The sequence below is a fragment of the Peromyscus maniculatus genome, chromosome 9 (genome assembly GCF_049852395.1).
Source record: "Peromyscus maniculatus bairdii isolate BWxNUB_F1_BW_parent chromosome 9, HU_Pman_BW_mat_3.1, whole genome shotgun sequence".
Lineage (NCBI taxonomy): Eukaryota > Metazoa > Chordata > Mammalia > Rodentia > Cricetidae > Peromyscus > Peromyscus maniculatus.
Genome location: NC_134860.1, coordinates 85366817 through 85386012, shown reverse-complemented (window position 1 = coordinate 85386012; position 19196 = coordinate 85366817). Strand labels below are relative to the sequence as shown.

Below are 19196 nucleotides of genomic sequence, written 5' to 3'. Positions count from 1 at the left end.
ATATTTCAGACCTATCACATCGAGTCTCAGAATTTTTTCCTTATATCCATAAATACGACCAGGGTAGTAAAAACTGTTTGAAATCACAAAGAATAATTACATGAGCAACAACCATTTGCCTCACCATTTGTATCCTTTGCTGCTTTTAAAATAAGTGAAGCATCTATTGAAAAAAAAAAACTAATGATGCATGACACTGAATTTTAAATAGGAAGATTTTTTTATCATACACAAAAAATGTCATATATATGCATCAAGATGGGGTCATATTATAGACACCTACAAATTGTACTGACTCCTTAACATGGTTTACATGGGCTGTAAAACAAGATGGACAAGGGACAAAAATGACCCATGACCTATTAGCAAGGAGCCTGTTCATCCAACCATTCACTTTTCTCCTTATTGAAATGAAGAGCATAATATTTATGTAGATCTTTGGATTTCCAGATGGGAGAATAACTTTATGGAGCACTTACACAGTGAGTAACACAGAGTCAACGCTACAGAAAGTACTATTACTGCTGGCACCAAAACAGAAAAATAGAAATTAGTTGTTCTCTGACCATATAGAATTCAATAATAGCTGCTATCGGCCTTCGCTGTGGTTAAGACTGTTTCAGTGAACAGGAAATTCAGAATATAACTCTAAGATCTTTCTTTCTTTTCAAAACTATTCTTCAGTTGTGTCTGGCTTTAGTCCCATTTTGATGATCCCAGAGCTTTGTGATCAAAAGAAAGGACTAAGATAAGCAGCCTACTATGATGAATATGCCCAATTCTCCTATGAAATAGAACTTAACAACTAACTGTTGATCTCACTCTTTGGTGGTCAATGTTAATTGTCAACTTGACAGGACCTATAGTTACCTAAGAGAACAAGCCGCCTGGCATACCTGTGAAGAATTCCCTCATTTAGGTGAGCCTCTGCACATGTCTGTGAGGAATTTTCTCAATTAGATTAACATCTTGGTGTCCCAATGAAACATTATCTACTTCAGGTTGAGATGGAAAGATCCACTTTAACCATGGGTAGCACCGCCCCATGGGCTAAGGTCCTGGACAAAACTTTAAAAAGAGAGAAAGTAAACTGAACACTAGCATGCATCCTTCCCCTGATGGTATACTCAACATGACAAGCTACCTAAAGCACCTGCCAACATGACTTTCCTGCCACAGTGGACTATATTCTCACAGAGAGATTGAAAATGGTCTCTTCCTTCCTTCAGCTGCTTTTGTCAAGATATTTAACATAATAAAAGTGATTATGACACATCCTTTCCTAGAATAAGGTTTGTGGGTTTTTTTCCTCATATACCCATATGTAACATGGAAAATGTAAAGTTGTTCTTTATTACTAGACAATGAATAGTTACAGGCAGTAGAGCCTATTACCTATGGTCAGACTCCTTGCTCACCCTTGATGCAGAGGGAGGGGCTTGGTCCTACATCAACTGAATGTACCAGGCTTTGCTTACTCCCCATGGGGGTCTAACCCTTTTGGAGGAGGGGGTGGGGGGATGGGCCAGGGTGGAGGCTGGGGCGAGCAGGAGGAAAGATGAGACGGGGATCTGTGGTTGGTATATAAAATGAATAAAAAAAAAATAAAATAAAAAAAGAATATTTGTCATACATCAAAATTTGTATTAAAATCAAAAATTGTATTAACAGGGTTCTTAAGCAAATCAAGGTATATTATATAACCCATGATATTTTTAATTAGAAAAGATTTAAAATTCCATTGCTTGCTTAATCTACTACTCTCCTAAAGTTGTTGTTTCAAACACCACCATGCCTGCGATGTTAGAGTTGGAACATCTAACAATTCATGCTAACGAACTGTGAGATTCAGTGTTCCAGGCTGGCACTCAGGCAATCAAACATGTCATGTGGTTAATTGTACAGATCACAGGAAATGGTGAAGAGGTGGTTTTCAATAGTCCTGGCAAATTCTATTACACACACTACAGAGTATCGATGCTTTGATCTCCTAAGGTTAGCACTGATACACAATTAATCAGTGTTCATTGATAGACTGCAAACTTTTGTGTGTTGTTTAAATATGACTGATTGGTTTTATTTTTCTGCAGCTCTTGAATTATCTTCATGCAGCCTAGATTTGTATAATCCCATATCTTGCCATGGATTTGGAATGAAATTTTTTGCTTTGAAGATAAATCCTGTTTCTGAAAGAAAGAAATTCAAGACTGTCACATTTCCTACAAGAAGTTGTACAGAAGACTGAGATGCTGCTCAATAGATAGTTTAATACACAGGCATTCCCCACTACCACCTGCATTTTACATTTTTGAGCTCTCAAATCCTGACAATACTATAAAGAAATGGCTTTGTCCATTTTAAAGTGCAAGGAAGAAAAACAAATCAAGAAACATTTCACTCGAGTTCACTTGAATTCCAGCTGTGCTGTGTTCTTTCACATAAAAGCAAACAGAATTGCACGTCATCTCAGACAAGCTTGACAAACAAATCAGAAGGCCATGCAGTTCTCTCCCCGGAGCTTTTAAACATCACTATCAGTCATGTTCCTGTTAAAATGGTGACTGACCTTCTTGAGAGCTAAAACAACACATGCTAGAGACCTAGTAATGTCCTTGTACAGGTTCTATGATTTCAAATGTGGGAGAATTCAAAGAGATGTTATGGAGCAGGTGAGATTAATTGCTCATAAAATTTGTGTTATATATTTCATCTTTTGTAGCAGCATATATAAGGGACAAAAATCATGACCGTTGTTGCAAATGAAATCTCAAGACAGGCACATTAATCTCACTTCAGAAATAAAGACATTCTAAAGTATCCTAGAATTCCTGTGAGTTCTTGTTGGATACTTTTATCAGCAACGTTTAAAGTGTAGACATCCAGGAACATCTGTAGTCAATAAGGATGAAATCATCCAAGAACTCAGCTTCAACTCCTGGACAACATACCCACCAAAAGCAAGCATTTTTGTATAGAAGACAGAGGTCACAGAAGAAATGTTCTATCCTTCTTGGCTTTTGCTCCCTGAATCCATATGTAGGATACAAGCTAAGTAGCTCATCAAAATAAGTATAAATCGAAAAGTGAAAGAATTTTGTGTTTTATAACATGTAACCCATTCAAAAGATCAAAGATCTCTATTACTGTATCTCATCTTACTAAATGATGACATTAATAACCTTCCCATTGCTGTAGCTCATTGATAAGGGTATAGCTATCCAGAAAAGCATGAATTAAAACCATGGTCAGGAACCAGTTTTGTAGCCAGGCATGGTGATGTATTCCTGTTATCCCAATCTTGAAGCAGTGAGATCATGATTTAGATACCAGCCTGTGTTATATAGTGAGACTCAAATGAAGAAGAGGAGGAGGAGGAAGAAAAAGATTAAACGGGTGTTTTCCAGATAAGTGTAGCTACCATGCTTCATCAAAGACGCCCTACTTTACAACAAATGGAGACCTCCACAGAAAACCACCACAGGACACAATGCAGAGAGCAAAGGATCATGGGAAGCCTAGCACCAACAGATTCATCTACATCAAAACTCCTGCATCTGTGACTCATGGAACATCTTAGAAAAGGGGGCAGAAAGATTGTAAGAGCCAGAACACCAGGAAATCCTCCATTAAACAGTCTTTCCTCGAAATGTCTGCATAAATAAGACAGCAAAGATGGCAATATCAAATGGACATGTTAACGTAGTGGGGGGTGGGGTGGATTTCACAGGATCCAAAAACCAAACAAGGAATTACAGACAAATATGACTACTGGAAATGGGGAAATTAGCCTCTCCCACAGGTGTCCAAACTCAGAGACCATATACATCCAACCAACAAAAAATGTATACAATTCAGCAAGTTTTATATATATATATATATATTTGTATGTGTATATCTATATATTTGTGCATACATAAGTATGTAACAATGATAATCAAAGAAAAAAAGGCTATCTACCTGAGAGTAATCAGAAACATAGGAGGAGTCTGAGAGTGGACAACTGGGAGGGACTAGGGGAAGAAAGGGATGGAATAAAAGGCTGTAATTCTATTTCAGTTTTTAAATGTGAAAATTCAAAAATAAGCTGTTTTACCTTGGAGCAATAATCTCCCTTCAGTCAATCCTTGTATAAGACAAAATTGTAAGGAAATACCATTTTATAAGAATTGAAGAAAACACTAATATGCTAATTATCACTAAAATGTAGAATGGATTTGCTATCTGATTATTTTTAAAGCCAGGGACACAACTTTTTGAGCAGGCCAACATTTTTCACCTCATCAATTCTTACTGCTCATTAAGGCATGATCAACTATTTGTTAGAGCTTCATTTCTTTTCATTATTTTGTCTCTTCTTGTCCAATATTTCTCTGCATTATAGCATCATTTCAAACTTATAGCTACTGTAAACTATCAGCAGTGGTTAATATCGTGATCCACTACTCACCCACTCTATTTCCTACTTAATTTCTAAACCTAATACTCAGCCTCCAATAAAGTAAAAAAGAAGTGACTACTGGTGGGATTACAACAAGCTTTGGGATCTTCATTCCTACTTATGGATAAGGCACACACACACATATGCATATCCATACACCCAAACATACACATGTGCATCCCAGACCCAGGCTGCCGCTCTCCAAGGCCCATTTCGTTCTTAACAGTCTACTAATATGAAAATTTTCCATCAGAAGAAAATAGGGACTTTTAAGTAGATCATTTCTCAACAATAGGATTTATGATACAGACCACATGACCTTGTATAATTGTCAGAGTAGAAATAAGCAGACCAGATGACTTTAGATACTGCAGATGTGGAAATAAGTCAAGGGCTCAGTCAGGAATTATTGCACGACATCAAAGGGGTAAATTCACACCAATTTACACAAAGCCTCCAAATTTGCTGAGAGCACACAAAAACACAGAGAGATATGACCACAAAATAATTTGATGCCTTTTTCTGGCAACAATCATTCTAGAGTCCTCTGTGCTTGCCTCTATCAGAGACCTAAAATATTAATGTATGGTATATCATTTACATGCTTGGATGTTCCACAGAACTTAAGATCCTTGAAATCATACTGTTTTAAACTTTTATATGTTTGCTTCAAAATGGAACACTAAACACAATCTTCACAGCACAATTACCTAGAGTTTAACAAATATTGTATTTTCAAGTACTACCTTAGGCTTCTGAATCATTGTCTATGGCAATATACACTGATTTCCCTGGGCTCTTAACAATTATTGTTATAACACATAGAGAAAAAGATGCTGATCCATCCAGTCTTCTGTATGACTTCAAAAATTTACATTGCATATTTACATAGTTTATTTAGGAGTCAAAATAAAGGCCCATGTAAGGGAATAAAAAATTGGTTATCATCTTATCTCCATTTCTTCTCCTTGAGCCTCAGAAATCATGGTCTACAGTAGAGAGTGCAACAGCTAACCTAACATTTCTTAGATTTCCTGTGTAATCAGCTTTTATAACTTAAGCTGCTAACACACAATTTTAATCTTATATGCACTTCCATGATCCTGACCCAGTTTCTCTCTCTCTCTCTCTCTCTCTCTCTCTCTCTCTCTCTCTCTCTCTCTCTCTCTCTCTCTCTCTCTCTTCTCTCTCTCTCTCTCTCTCTCTCTCTCTCTCTCTCTCTCTCTTTCTCTCTCTCTCTCTCTCTCTCTCTCTCTCTCTCACACACACACACACACACACACACACACACACACACACACAAACACACACACTGTGGCAATCATTTGCTGAAAATGGCCAACAGGTAAAAAGCAACCTTACATAACAAATATCTACATCTGATGACTGTAGTTTCCTTCCTTGGGATTCATTAGAATGACCTCAAATGTCTGAGAAAAACCACAATCAAAGTTTCCTTTACGGTATATCTTTTCCAAATATAAGAAAACCAGTACTTTAGTCAATTGGTTGAAGGGTTGGGACATGGGTTGCAGCTGTCCTTTTGCTGGAGCAGACTTCCCAAGGTATTGCTGTGTTTACAAGAACAACAAAAGCAGTGGCAGCATTCAGAAAACATGGGACATCCATGCTTGGAGGAATTCTTTTAACAGGATTTGTGTTTTGCTAGAAACACATCAGGATGTAGTTATACATTCTAAGAAAGTGGATCTTATGAGTGCCAGGCAGGTTACCCAGACAAGGAGTCATCCCCTCATCTTCCTTCCAATTCTCCATAGAACTACTTCAAACTTCAAAATGCTTACTAAGTACCTGCATATAATGTTAACATGCAAATTCTGATTTAACAGGTCTTAGGGTAGACATGGACTTACAGTAATAACAAGCTTCTGGGTAATGGCAATATTATCTCCCTGCAGGTTATACTCTAAGTAGTAAATACTAAAGGACAACATACCTAATACAAAACAACCCTGGCAAATTCCCCTTAAAGCTGATAACCATGTTGTGATACTATATACAGAATGTCACACACTGGGTTCCAGATGATGAGGGGGAGCACTTCCAAGGTCAGAGGGAAAGACTCACTTTGTTGTCTCAATGTAGATAAACTGTAAATTAGATACTAGCCTCAAATGGTAATTACAATATGTCCACATTCTAATTATTTTCTGTAGCACTAATGAATATTTCAAACCTTTTTGAAATGTTCATGAAGAAATTCAAGGATGCAATCCAGGGTAGTGAAAACTGTACCCTAGGACTCTAAAAGAAAATGCCCAGTACAAACAGAAAGCTGCCCACACAGAAGGCTCTTTAAGAGCATCTGAGTCACCCTTGGGCAACTGGGATAACATGCCCAGGAAACACAGCTCTCAAGCACTGGGGACAAATCATGGACAGCTCAGCTCTATTCTGACTGCCACTTCCATCCTTCTGCCACCTTTGGTTTCCCATTGGCTGTTTGCTGATAGTTCTTAATTCACGTTTTTTCATTACAATATTAGAGGGTATTTCTTCATTTGATCTTAGTCCAACAGCCTAAAAAATAATTTTCATTTTTTAATTATCTCTTTTGTTTTTCTTTTTGAGGTAAGATCTCATATAGCCTAGTACAAGCTCAAATTCACTACGTAGTCAAGGATGTCCTGGAGTTTTTGATCCTCCTGTGTCTACCTACTAGGTGCTAGAACAACAGGCTTGTAACACAGTGCCAGGTTTGAGCCATGCTGAGGATCGAAGGGCTTCCAGGATGGAAAGTTTCTGTGCATGCTCGGCAAACACTGTACCAACTGAGCTGCATCCCTAGCTCTTGATAAGAATATTTCTTAAAGTTGCATTCATGAGTATCTGAATTTGCTTTGGGGATAGGAAATATAAAACTAATGATGGTAATTTTCTTCAACAAGTTTACTTTATTCCTTTAAGATGAATGAATGTATAATTAGGTCTATTTTGGGTCAAAATATACCATGAATCAAAAAACTATTTTTTAAACTGTGAATAAAGCCATCCCAGCCAGATATGTGCCCAGATGTATTAAAATGTATTAAGGTTACTTCTCTGTATGAGATGAAATTGATCCTCTTTCTGCCACGGTAGTTTTCAGACTGAATAAATTCCCTGAGGTCTGATGGAAGAGCGTCATGGAAGAGGAGAACAAGAAGCTAATCTAGCTTGATGAAAAGATGTAGAAATATTTTATATACTATGTTTTGATAGATTAGATAGATAGATAGATAGATAGATAGATAGATAGATAGATGATAGATAGATAGATAGATAGATAGATAGATAGATAGATAGATAGATAGATAGATAGATAGATGAGAGAGAGAGAGAGAGAGAGAGAGAGAGAGAGAGAGAGAGGTAGACAGACAGACAGACAGACAGACGCACACATATGCAGTCTGAGCAAGTCCATCACTATCAGAAAAGTAAGCCATGCTGTGCTTTAGTAGGTTTAAACAAAACTAAGTGTCCCATATTATTATATTTTCAGCACTGTGACTAAATTAGCTGAGATAAATAACTTAGGGTAAGAAATTATTTTTCTTACTGATTCTGAGGTTTTAGCCCATGGCTGTTAGGCCTTGAAAAGACAGCCTGTTCAGTGGAGAATGTGGACGAGGAACTTTTTCATCCTCCATCTCACTACAGTCAAGAAGCTGAAATCACACCAGAAAGACAGCAATGACAATACCCCACTAGGACCTGTTATTTCATCTAGATCGCATCTCCTAACATCTCCAGAACCTCCCCTTTAAAAAAAACAACACTAGTTAGGGGCTTAGATTGGTTATCTGTGGGACATCCAAACCATAATAATTTCTGTATCATCTGCCCCAAGGTCAAATATGCCTATGGTCATGAGAATATTCCACTCTAATAAAGAAACTTATAACAGAATTGAAGTTGACAATATTAGTAGGCTGTTATATTTCCCTCTTTTATACATTCATCATATAAGTGTAATAATTTTTTATTTTATTAAAACTGGGCGACATAGTCAAACAACAAAGTGAGATACAGAGGGTCAGTCAGTCCTATACGTCCTTTGTCACATAGTTCATTCTGGGCCTTGTGTTCTTTTTAATATTTATTTATGTTCACATGACTAAGGTTTTGTTCATGTGTTGGTTTTTCATTCTCTATATTCTCAAGGTCATGTTCTTCTTTCAGACAATCAACTGATGTTTCTTAATAGTTGATCTAGACAAAGTGTAGTACACTCTCTTGTGAGGCAATGGTATGGAGAATATATCCAGAGGGATATATTAAGGAGTCTTTTATCTGTAAAAAGTTAATTAGGTGACTGAGACAGGAAGAAAGACTATAGTACTTTCTTTTATAACCCCTAAGACATGAATGAGTACCACTTTTAAAGAATTTAAGATACCAGACAAAAATCCTAACATGTATTTTATATCATCCTTAATATGTGACCACTTAAAGTTCCCTTCCAATGCTCCAGAAAGTCTTGCTCGAGCTCTGGGATCTCACTTATCTAACCCATCTGGAAAGGTGAGATTTTTTTTTTAATTTGGTTTTAAATCTATGACCACTTTTCCTGCATTTATTTATGCTAAGCATGTATAACCAAGGTACCTGTAGAGGCCAGAAGAGGTCAACAGATCCCCTGGAACTGAAGTTATGGTTTGTTGTAATCCACAATGTGGGTGCTAGGAATTGAACCCAGGTCCTTTGCAAGAACAACAGGTACTTTTATTCACTGACCATCTCCCCAACAGAAAGCTCTGATTTTAACATAAAAATCTCAGCATACAACTGAACCTGAGACATGTTAGACCTCATTTCCATAAATATCCACACCAAAGGGTCATAGAATATAGTAAGAAAACATAGCTCTAACCAACTCATTTTCCTCTTTCTTGCTTATTCTTGGTTTATTTCTTGCTTATTCTAATATTAACTTGTTCAATTTCCATAATTACTCATTTCAACTCTCTTTTCTTTAAGTGGGTATTCTTAAATTCTGTCTACATATTTTTCACACCTATCTACATCTTTTCCTAAAGGAGACTGACAGTCATGCTCTTGAGCCCTAACATATGACTTGGTAATACTGTAAATTAGCTTGAACCGGTAATGATATTCTATTCTATTCCACCTACCCTGAGTCTTCTAAGCAGGCACACACCAGCCTGCCCCATAATTCACCAGCCAAATCCTGACAGAGTAGTTCCCTTTTGGCATTTGTCACCGTGTTTGAGTCACAGAGAGTGCCACGCATCAACAAGGAAAAATTCACTTGAGCCTGCTGTGAAATAACTCTGAACCTCCCAGTGTTGGGTCAGCAGCTGGCAGTGTTCTGTTTCAGCAGCCACTATGGTTTGCTAGATTGATCCCTGATGTCACAAGATGCCTTTGATCTCTGCTCTCTGCTTGGGCAACTCTAACCTTACATTAGCTGAGAAGCCTAGAGGTTTTGAATAGGCTTTGGGCACGGACACACTTTAAAGAGGTTCTGAATAATGCAATTCATTTATCACTTTGAGATTAAAGACTCTCTTGCATTGCAGAAGAGAAAAATATAATTCTTTATCAGCAATAAAACTTTCAGAGTAGAAAAAATTTCATAATCACTTCTATCAATGGAACTTCTGAAGAGACTCCATAAAGGTGGCCTGGCAGGGAGGCTCTGCAAAAGACAGAAAAAAATCCACGACAAGGTAATTCTGGCACATACAGAAACAAACTACCTTGAGTACTCCAGATGGGTCTAGTTTGCTATTCTAGTTAAGTTTCTACTGAATAAACACCAAAACCAAAAGAAATTTTGAGAGAAAAGGGCAGGAACTAAAGCAGAAACCATGGAGGAATGCTTGCTACTGGCTTACTCAGCTTGCTTTATTATAGAACCCGGAACCACCTGCCAAAAGACTGAACTGCCCACAATGAGTTGGACCCTCCCACATCAATCACTCATCAAGAAAATACCCCCACAAACTGGCCTGCAAGTCAATCTGATGGAGGCAGTTCCTCAACTGAGATTCCCTCTTCACAAATGTGTGCGGGTTTGTGTCAATTTGATAAAAGCTAAACCGTACAGTACAGTTGTGTACAACTTTATACTATAGTAATATTCCTGTATGTATAATGATGTGTTTGTCCTGTGTTGACCAATTAGGAAGGAAATAATTTATTGTAAGGAAAAGCACCCTTTCTTAGCTCATTAAAACTGAGTGTACAGAAAACTCATCTCAAGTCTTCTAAATGTTTTAACCTTTTAGAGCAATTGTAGCAAATTTTTAGTACTTTATAATCATATTTAAAAGTAAAAAGTATATCATATAAAAAGTATTAAATGGACTTAAATGCATTAAATCTTATATAAACCTGAATATTTTTGTGTATTAAATCTTTTTCTATCCCATCAGCCAGATCCCAAATAATGACACAGAGACTTCTTATTAACTATGAAAGTTCAGCCTATAGCTTAGGCTTGTTCCTAACTAGCTCTTATAACTTAAGTTAAATGATTTATATTAATCTACATTCTAGCACACGGTGTTACCTCTCTTCCTTCTTGTACCTTCTGTTTACTCCCCATGTCTCCTGGCACCTCCCGTGCCTCGATTATTCTCTTCCTCTCTCTGCCTGGAAGTCCCACCTATCTCTCCTGTCTAGCTATTGGATGTTTAGCTTTTTACTGCATCAATCACAGCAACACATCTTCACAGTCTACAAATATCTCACAACCTTTTTTCTCCATTTACGTATACACATGTACTTGTATGCTGTGTACCCGAGAACAGTGTGCTTGTGACAAGTCATTGACTCCAGTGGGACTGGTTCCACAGAGCTAGGAGTCCTGGCACCATACACAAGATAAAACAGTCATAAAATTAATGTCTCTCTTTGTTCTCATCTGATGATGTCAGGTACATTAAAAAAATCTAAGTAAATTTAAAACAAAGGTAAGAGTAGCAAAGCATCTGGATGATAAATCGATATATTGCCTCTAATGTTAAAATTAAGATATATTAGTCCCCATTTATATTTTTAAACCAATACAAATATCAATTTTTAGAATATAAATTTTCCAGCTACTTAAGAATCTATAGCATTCATGACGTTAAGAATGAGACAGAAGGATCATAAATTGGCTTTATTATTTAGCAATTTGTGAGCTGAAACAAACTATTTAACTTCTTTAGACCCAGTTTTTCTCCTTTTTCAAATTTTAAGAACAGTTTCTGTTTCATAGGTAGTGTGAATATTGAGAAAGAGAATGTATATAATACAGTTAGCATACTGTCTGCCTCATACTCCATCCTCAGCAATATGATAAAATTTGCAAAGTTCACTACCTATTTGGAATTATATAATAAGATTCCAAATATGTAGCTGACATCAAAAAATCATTTTAGTGGCATTTCTGAACATTATTGAGCATCTACTCTGTTTTAAGCACTATCTAATTATGTGAGCTATAAATAATAATGCCCACAGCTTCCTCCCAATAAGCTCCCACATCTATATAAAGATCTTAGATTGCATTTAATATATTCCTAACTAACACAGACAATGACAACATATGTATGCCTGGGGGTTTTTTCCTCTAAAAAAAATGTACACTAAAATATCCATGGATAGTTTTTTTCCAAGGTCCTTGCGAGATCTTGGGTCAGAAGCTGCTTTTGTGTAAAGTAGTGAAGGATCATCAGGCAGGATGAAGAAAAAGAATAAACTCCTTGTTCAGATCTTGTTTAGGCAGCCATATTGATGAGACTTCATGGGTGTAGCTTCTCTGACATTTCCAGAAGACACAGTCTCAAGCAAAACTTCCATTCCTCTGTATCTTTCTTTTTTTTTTAATAATTCAGCTATTTTTATTTGTTTCTAAACAAAAAGCAAAGAAGATCCATTCCACAGAGCAATATGCAGTTTTTATTAAGCTCCAAGAAAATCTCTTAAGGTTTTTGGATTATGAAAGTCATTCAGATTTGCAGGGATTTTTTCCTACCAAATTTCTCCTTAAAAAAAATTTTTTTTTTCACTAAACTCAAGCTAGATGCAGACAGGAGATGTTTCTTGCCCCCGTGGAGCAGAAGCAGGTGACATCATTTGGTACCTTCAACACTATTTTCATCAGCTACTTTTTCTGTGGCTGTCACATGAACCTAAATAGAGTAGCTTGTGGGAAGGAGGATCTTTTTGACTCACAGTGTCACGGTGTAAAAGTATGATGGAGGTGACACTTATGGGAGCAGGTCCTGGAGGATCATGAGGCTACTTGTTCACTTCTTGGTAGACTGGGGAGTGGGAAGCCCAGGGCTGGAAGTGTTGCTGGACTATAGCTCTCAAGCCCTGCCCTCTCAGTGAGCCACTTCGCCCAGATAGGTCCCACCTCCTCCTCCTCTGTATCTTTCAACCCCCTCTCCCTTTCTTCTGCAATGATCCCCGAACTTAAAGCCCGGTTTTTGTGTTATAAATGTATCAGTTGGGACTGGGCTCCACAGCTCTGCATCTTGATCAGTTGTGATTTCTGTAATTTTCTCCCTCTATTGCAAAAAGAAGTTTCTTTCATTAAGAATGAAGTACATTTATCTGTGGGTATAAGGATAAACACTTAGAATCTAGTTGACAATAATGATAGGCATGCTAACCTAAAAGGAGAAAAGCTCATGAGGCCTAAACCCCAGACAAACAACTACAGTCAACTAAAGAGTGCTGAGAATGAAAAAAAAATAGTCTTCCCCAGGGAAGAGAGCACCAACTGGTTATCCAATAGCAAACTGTCAGCCATGAAACCATATACATAGGAGTAGTATTATATTACTAAGCAAGTTGTGTGTGTATGTGTGTGTGAACAGTTAAAGAAAAAGATGCGATAAACTTGAATGAGAGAAAGGAAGGATACATGAGAGGTTTTGGAAGAAGGAAATGGAAGGTTAAGAATGATGGATTTTTAATCTCAAAGGAAAAGAATAGACTATTCCTAAGATTGACATGGAGTAATAGGAGAAATCTGAAAGGAAAGAAGGAGTATCAGAACAATTGAAAAGTAGAGGGGGGATTCTTGGACACAAGCACCTAGGAACAAGTTAGAAAAATAATGAATGAATTGCAGAGAAGCATCCAAGGGCTGTGTCCACTTTTTTAATACATCTATTAAAAAAATTGGTAACTGGGTGGGAAAAAAATTACTCAGCAGGAAACATACAAACATAGATATGCATATTAGTTACTTTCCTGTTGCTATGATAAAATACCATGACTACACATAACTGGAGAAGAAAGGGTTTATTTTAGCTTATGGATCCAATTATAATCCATAATTATAAGAAAGGTGTGGCAGCAGAGACAGCAAGCAGGGAGAATACATTTTCATGTATCCACCAGAAGTGAGTGAGATAATAAACCCTACATCCTATCCCAGCCACTCGCACTTCCTCCAGCAAGGTTCCACCTCTTGAAAGTTTCATTATCTCCCCAAATAGTATGACTAACCAGGGATCAAGTCTTCAAATACATGAGTCTATGGTGGATATTTCTCATTCAAATTATCACATTCAGTCCCTTGGCACCCATAGGCTCATGTCTATCTCATGATTCAAAATATATTTAGTACACTTCAAATGTTCCCATAGTCTTTAATACTGTCAGCATTGTCTTCTGAGATGCAAGGCGATCTCTCCATAATGACAGCCCCTGTAAAATAAAAAATCAAATTACATTTTTCCAACACTAAATGGCACATAATATACATTTCCATTCCAAAAGAGAGACCTCCATCCCATAGGGACTTCTGGTATGGACCTAGGGTTCTCCTAGTTGTTCTCTGCTGCCCATTTCAGCCTTTCCTTTCCAACCATCCCCATTCCTTTGTGACTTCTCATTCACCCACAGATATGCTCTCTACCAGAAATCCGAAGCTACCACAATTAACTGTATCCCAAGTAGGATATCTGTGTCCTCCTTCCTCACTTCGGTTCTGCTCTCTCAACTACTCTTAGACAAGCCACTGCCGACCAACCTGAGCACCCCACCTTTCTAGCTGACCTCCATTCCCTTCGTTTAGACTCAGAGTTGCTCTGACAACCTACTCAGCCATTCCTTCTAGCCCATCCCCATTCTTCTGTGATCCTCCACTAGCCACAGAACTGCTCTCAACCAAAGACGTAACAGCCACTACAGTTGGCTAGCACCCAGGGATCCCACAGCTGCCACGTTGTTCTAGTTCTCACAATGGGCAAAAAGTAACAAAAAAGATGGAAGATCCACCTAACAAATTCAAGAACGTGTGGCTACACCAAGATACACCTCACATATCATAATTGCAAATGCTTAGATCCCAGAGCAAAAACACAAACATGAAAAACCAAGACAATAGGCTTCCTCCCAAGCCAACAACCCTGCTGACCTTGAAAATGGCAACTGGGCTGAAAGCACAGACAAGAACGTTAAAATAGCAATTGTGAAAATATTCAAGGACTTTAAAGAAGATATGAACAGATGCCTTAAGGAGGTCCCTGAAGCACAAACAATTGAATAAAATAATGAAAATAACTCAAGACAAAAAATCATAATTTAACAAAGAAACAGAATCATTAAGGAAAACCCAAACAGAAATAAAACTGGAAATGAAAATCTTAAGATGTCAATTAAAAAAAAACCTCAAAGGTAAACTTCCATCATCAACAGACTAAAAGATGGAAGAATGAATTTCAGGTCTTGAAGACAAAGTAGAAATAAATAACTCACCCAGGAGGTGGTGGCGCACTCCATTAATCCCAGCACTAGGGAGGCAGAGCCAGGTGGATCTCTGTGAGTTCGAGGCCAGCCTGGTCTACAGAGTGAGATCCAGGACAGGCACCAAAACCACACAGAGAAACCCTGTGTCGAAAACACCAAAAAAAAGAAAGAAAGAAAAAGAGAGAGGGAGGGAGGGAGGGAGGGAGGGAGGGAGGGAGGGAGGAAGGAAGGAAGGAAGGAAGGAAGGAAGGAAGGAAGGAAGGAAGGAAGGAAGGAAGGAAGAGAGAAAGAGAGGAAGAGAGGAAACTCAAAGGAAAGGTTAAACATATACATATGCATATATGTGTATGTATATATATCATATATATGTATAGTATTATATATATCATATGTATGTGTATGTATAAATATATATAGGCACAAAATCATCCAGGAAATCTGAAACACTATGAAAAGACCAAATCTCTGAATAATACATATAGAGAAAAGAGAAAGAGAAAAAACCCAGGTCAAAGGTACAAAAAATATTTTTACCAAAATAATAGAAGGAAATTTCCCCAATCTAAAGAGAGATGTTCTATGAAGGTACAAGAAACATATAGAACACCAAATAAACAAGACTAGAAAAGAAACTTCCCAGGATAATAATCTAATCATATAGAATAAATATAGAACATTAAAACCTGCAGAGAAAAAAAGCCAAGTCAGATATAAAGTAAGGCCCTGAACAGGAACATCTGACCTTTTCTTTTTTTTTATTTTTTTTTTTCATTTTACATACCAACCACAGTTCCCTCTCCCATCCCTCCTCCTTGTACCCACCACCTGCCCCCTGCCCCACACCTATCCACTCCTCCAAAAGGGTACAGCCTCCCATGGAGAGTCAACAAAGCATGGTAAATTCAGTTGAGACAGGACCAAGCCCCTCCTCCCTGCATCAAGGCTGAGCAAGGCATCCCACCACAGGGAATGGGCTCTAAAATGCCAGCTCATGCACCAGGGATAGATCCTGATCCCACTGCCAGGGGCCACTCAAACAGACCAAGATACACAACTGTCACCCACATGCAGAGGGCCTAGTTTGGTCCCATGCTGGCTCCACAGCTGTCAGTCTAGAGTTTGTGAGCTCCCATGAGCTTGGCTCAGTTGTCTCTGTAGATTTCCCCATCATGATCTTGACACCACCACCACCACCACCACCACCACCACCACCACCACCACCACCACCACCACCACCACCGGCACTCAAATAATCCCTCCTTTCTCTTTTTGACTGAACTCGCTGTGGATCTCTGCATCTGCTTCCATCACTTACTGGATAAAGGCTCTATCATGACAGGGTATTCACCAATCTGATTACAGGGAAGGCCAATTCAGGCACACTCTCTAATACTGCTAGTGGTCTTAGCTGGGATTCATTGTTCTTTGTTCTCCCACTCTGTCCCTCCTCCAGCTTGATCATCCCCCACCCCTTCCCCTCTGTTATCCCTCTCCCCCAGTTTACCCAGGAGATCTCATCTATTTCCCCTTCCCATGGTGATCCATGCAGTCCTCTTAGGGTCCTCCTCCATACCTAGTTTCTGTGGAGCTGTGGCTTGTAGTCTGGTTATCCTTTACCTTACATCTAGTATCTGTTAATGAGTGAGTACATACTGTGTTTGTTTCCGAATCTGAGTTACCTCACTCAGGATGATATTTTCTGGTTCCATCCATTGCCTGCAAATTTCATGATGTCATTGTTTTATACAGCTGAGTAGTACTCCATTGTGTAAATGGTTTTCTTTATCCATTCTTCAGTTTAGGGGCATCTAGGTTGTTTCCAAGTTCTGGCTATTATGAATAATGCTGCTATGAACATAGTTGAGCAAGTATCCTTGTGGTATAATTGAGCATCCCTTGGGTATATGCCCAAGAGTGGTATCATTGGGTCTTGACATAGATTAATTCCCAATTTTCTGAGAAGTCACCATATTGTTTCCAAAGTGGCTGTACAAGTTTGCACTCCCACCAACAGTGGAAGAGTATTCCCCTTGTTCTACATTCTCTCCAACATAAAATGTCATCAATGTTTTTTTTTTTTTTTAGCCATTCTGGCAGGTGTAAGATGGTGTCTCAGAATCATTTTGATTTGCATTTCCATGACTAAGAATGTTGAGCAATTCCTTAAATGGTTTTTGGTCATTTGAGATTCTTCTGTTGAGAATTCTCTGTTTAGATCTATACCCTATTTTTTAATTAGATTATTTACACCCAACTTTTAAATGGAGACTCTTGAGAGCTAGAAAGGCCTAGAAAAAAGCTGAAAGATCACACATGCTACCAAAACTACTATACTACCAAAACTATCAATCACAGTGAGAAGAGAAAGAAAATCATTTCATGAAAAAAAAAACAAATTTAAGTAATTTGATAGACATAAATCTACAGAAGACAATAGAAGGAAAACTTCAGGCTGAAGAGAAGGTTAACTACACCCAAGAGGAAAAAATGAATAAAGAATCCCAGAACAGTTAATCAAGAGAAGGAAAAAATATACCACTACAACAAATAACAAAAGTTAATAAGCACTGCTCAATAATAACTCTAAATATTAATGGTCTCAATTTCCCAATAAAAAAGACATGGACTAACAGAATGGAATAGAAAATAAACCCATTGTTCTGCTGCATCCAAGAAAGACACAGAGGACAATCAAGAATGCCCAGACAGGATGCGAAAAAGAACCAACTGGAACTTACCAAAATGAAAGACAACTGCTAAAATGCAGAGCAGACAGAGCTGATGCCACATTGATGAAACAGAGGATACGTGTGACAAAACTGCTATGGACACATCCTTCTCCAGAGTCTAACTAACTCAGTGCGCTTCTCACCCTCACCAAGGAAACTTCTCTTTGCAGCAGATGAAGACCATCATGGAAGACCACAACTGACCAAAAGGCAGAGTTGGAGAGGCCAATCCCAGTTTATTCATCTAGAAAACAACCCCTGCACCTAAGGCTCACAAACATTGCAGAAGAGGAGACAGAAAGCAGGAGGAACAGGAAGTGTGCTGAGATACTGTGTCTCCTAGAAATGTCAGAGAAGCTATACCTATGAAGTCTCACCAACACGGATGCCAAAAGAAGACCTGAGCCGGGACAGCATCAACAGGCATGCTAACATGGAAGGAGGAAAGCTCAGGAAGACTCAATTCTAGACAATGAACTTCAGGCAACTAAGGAATGCTGAGAGCAGGAGCACAATCTTCCCCAGGAAAGCAGACTGAGCAAGCTATAGCAATAGAAAGCGTAACTTAGACAAGTTGGTGCCAGCATTGTGGAGTATTGCTCTGACAGACTTGATGATGTTTTGGGGAGGATTGTGGAGGCATTTTGGAACTTTGAGCTAGAAAAGTCACGGAGGATGGAGAACAGTGGGATATTTTGTGGGAGCTTGGAAGATAAGAATGTTAAAAGCCATGAAGAGAATGGAGGCCTGGCTTGTGAAGTTTCAAAAGGAAGTTCAAAGACTCTATCTATGAGGTCATTTGCTATATTGAATTAAGATTCTGTCATTCTGGTCAGCTTGAGCTGAAGAGTCAACCATGATTAACAAGAGACCAGCACAAATGAAGTGAAACCTTTACGTTACTAGGGCAGGTTAGCTGGAGCTAAGAAATTAGCAATGATTAAGGATAGATCAGTATCATTGAGGTGAAATCTTCCAGAAAGTATTTCCTCTGAGTCAGTACACATAATCTGTGTTCCAGAACTGGCTGAGCTTTTATCTCCTGCTGGCAGCCAAACTTGGTGGTGTAAATGTCATGCAGGTGGTACTGGTTTTGAAGGCGTGAAGAGGTTGCCTGGGAACCCACTGGTTACTTTGGCCCCAATTGGCCATCTTGTAGTCAACTGAAGCTTCCAGTACCAGCAATGATTTACACATAATTGAGTTCTTGATCAGTTAATTATGGGAACCCACAAAATACTCAGGCTGTTGCCAAGGATATCTCCACAAACTGAAGGCAAAGCCCTATTGCTGGAAACAACTTCTGC

At 38.4% G+C, this 19196-nt stretch overlaps 1 long non-coding RNA gene across 2 annotated transcripts in view; it reads right to left on the bottom strand.

Moving 5' to 3' along the window:
- Positions 1 to 12825: 12825 nt before the first annotated feature.
- The window catches only part of LOC143267193 (uncharacterized), a 38844-nt gene continuing 32473 nt past the window's right edge, over positions 12826 to 19196 (bottom strand). For both annotated transcript variants that reach the window (XR_013042110.1, XR_013042109.1), the window contains exons 2-3: positions 13916 to 14116; positions 12826 to 13012 (exon numbers count right to left, since the gene is read on the bottom strand). This is a non-coding gene — a long non-coding RNA (uncharacterized LOC143267193). The remainder of the gene's footprint in view (positions 13013 to 13915; positions 14117 to 19196) is intronic.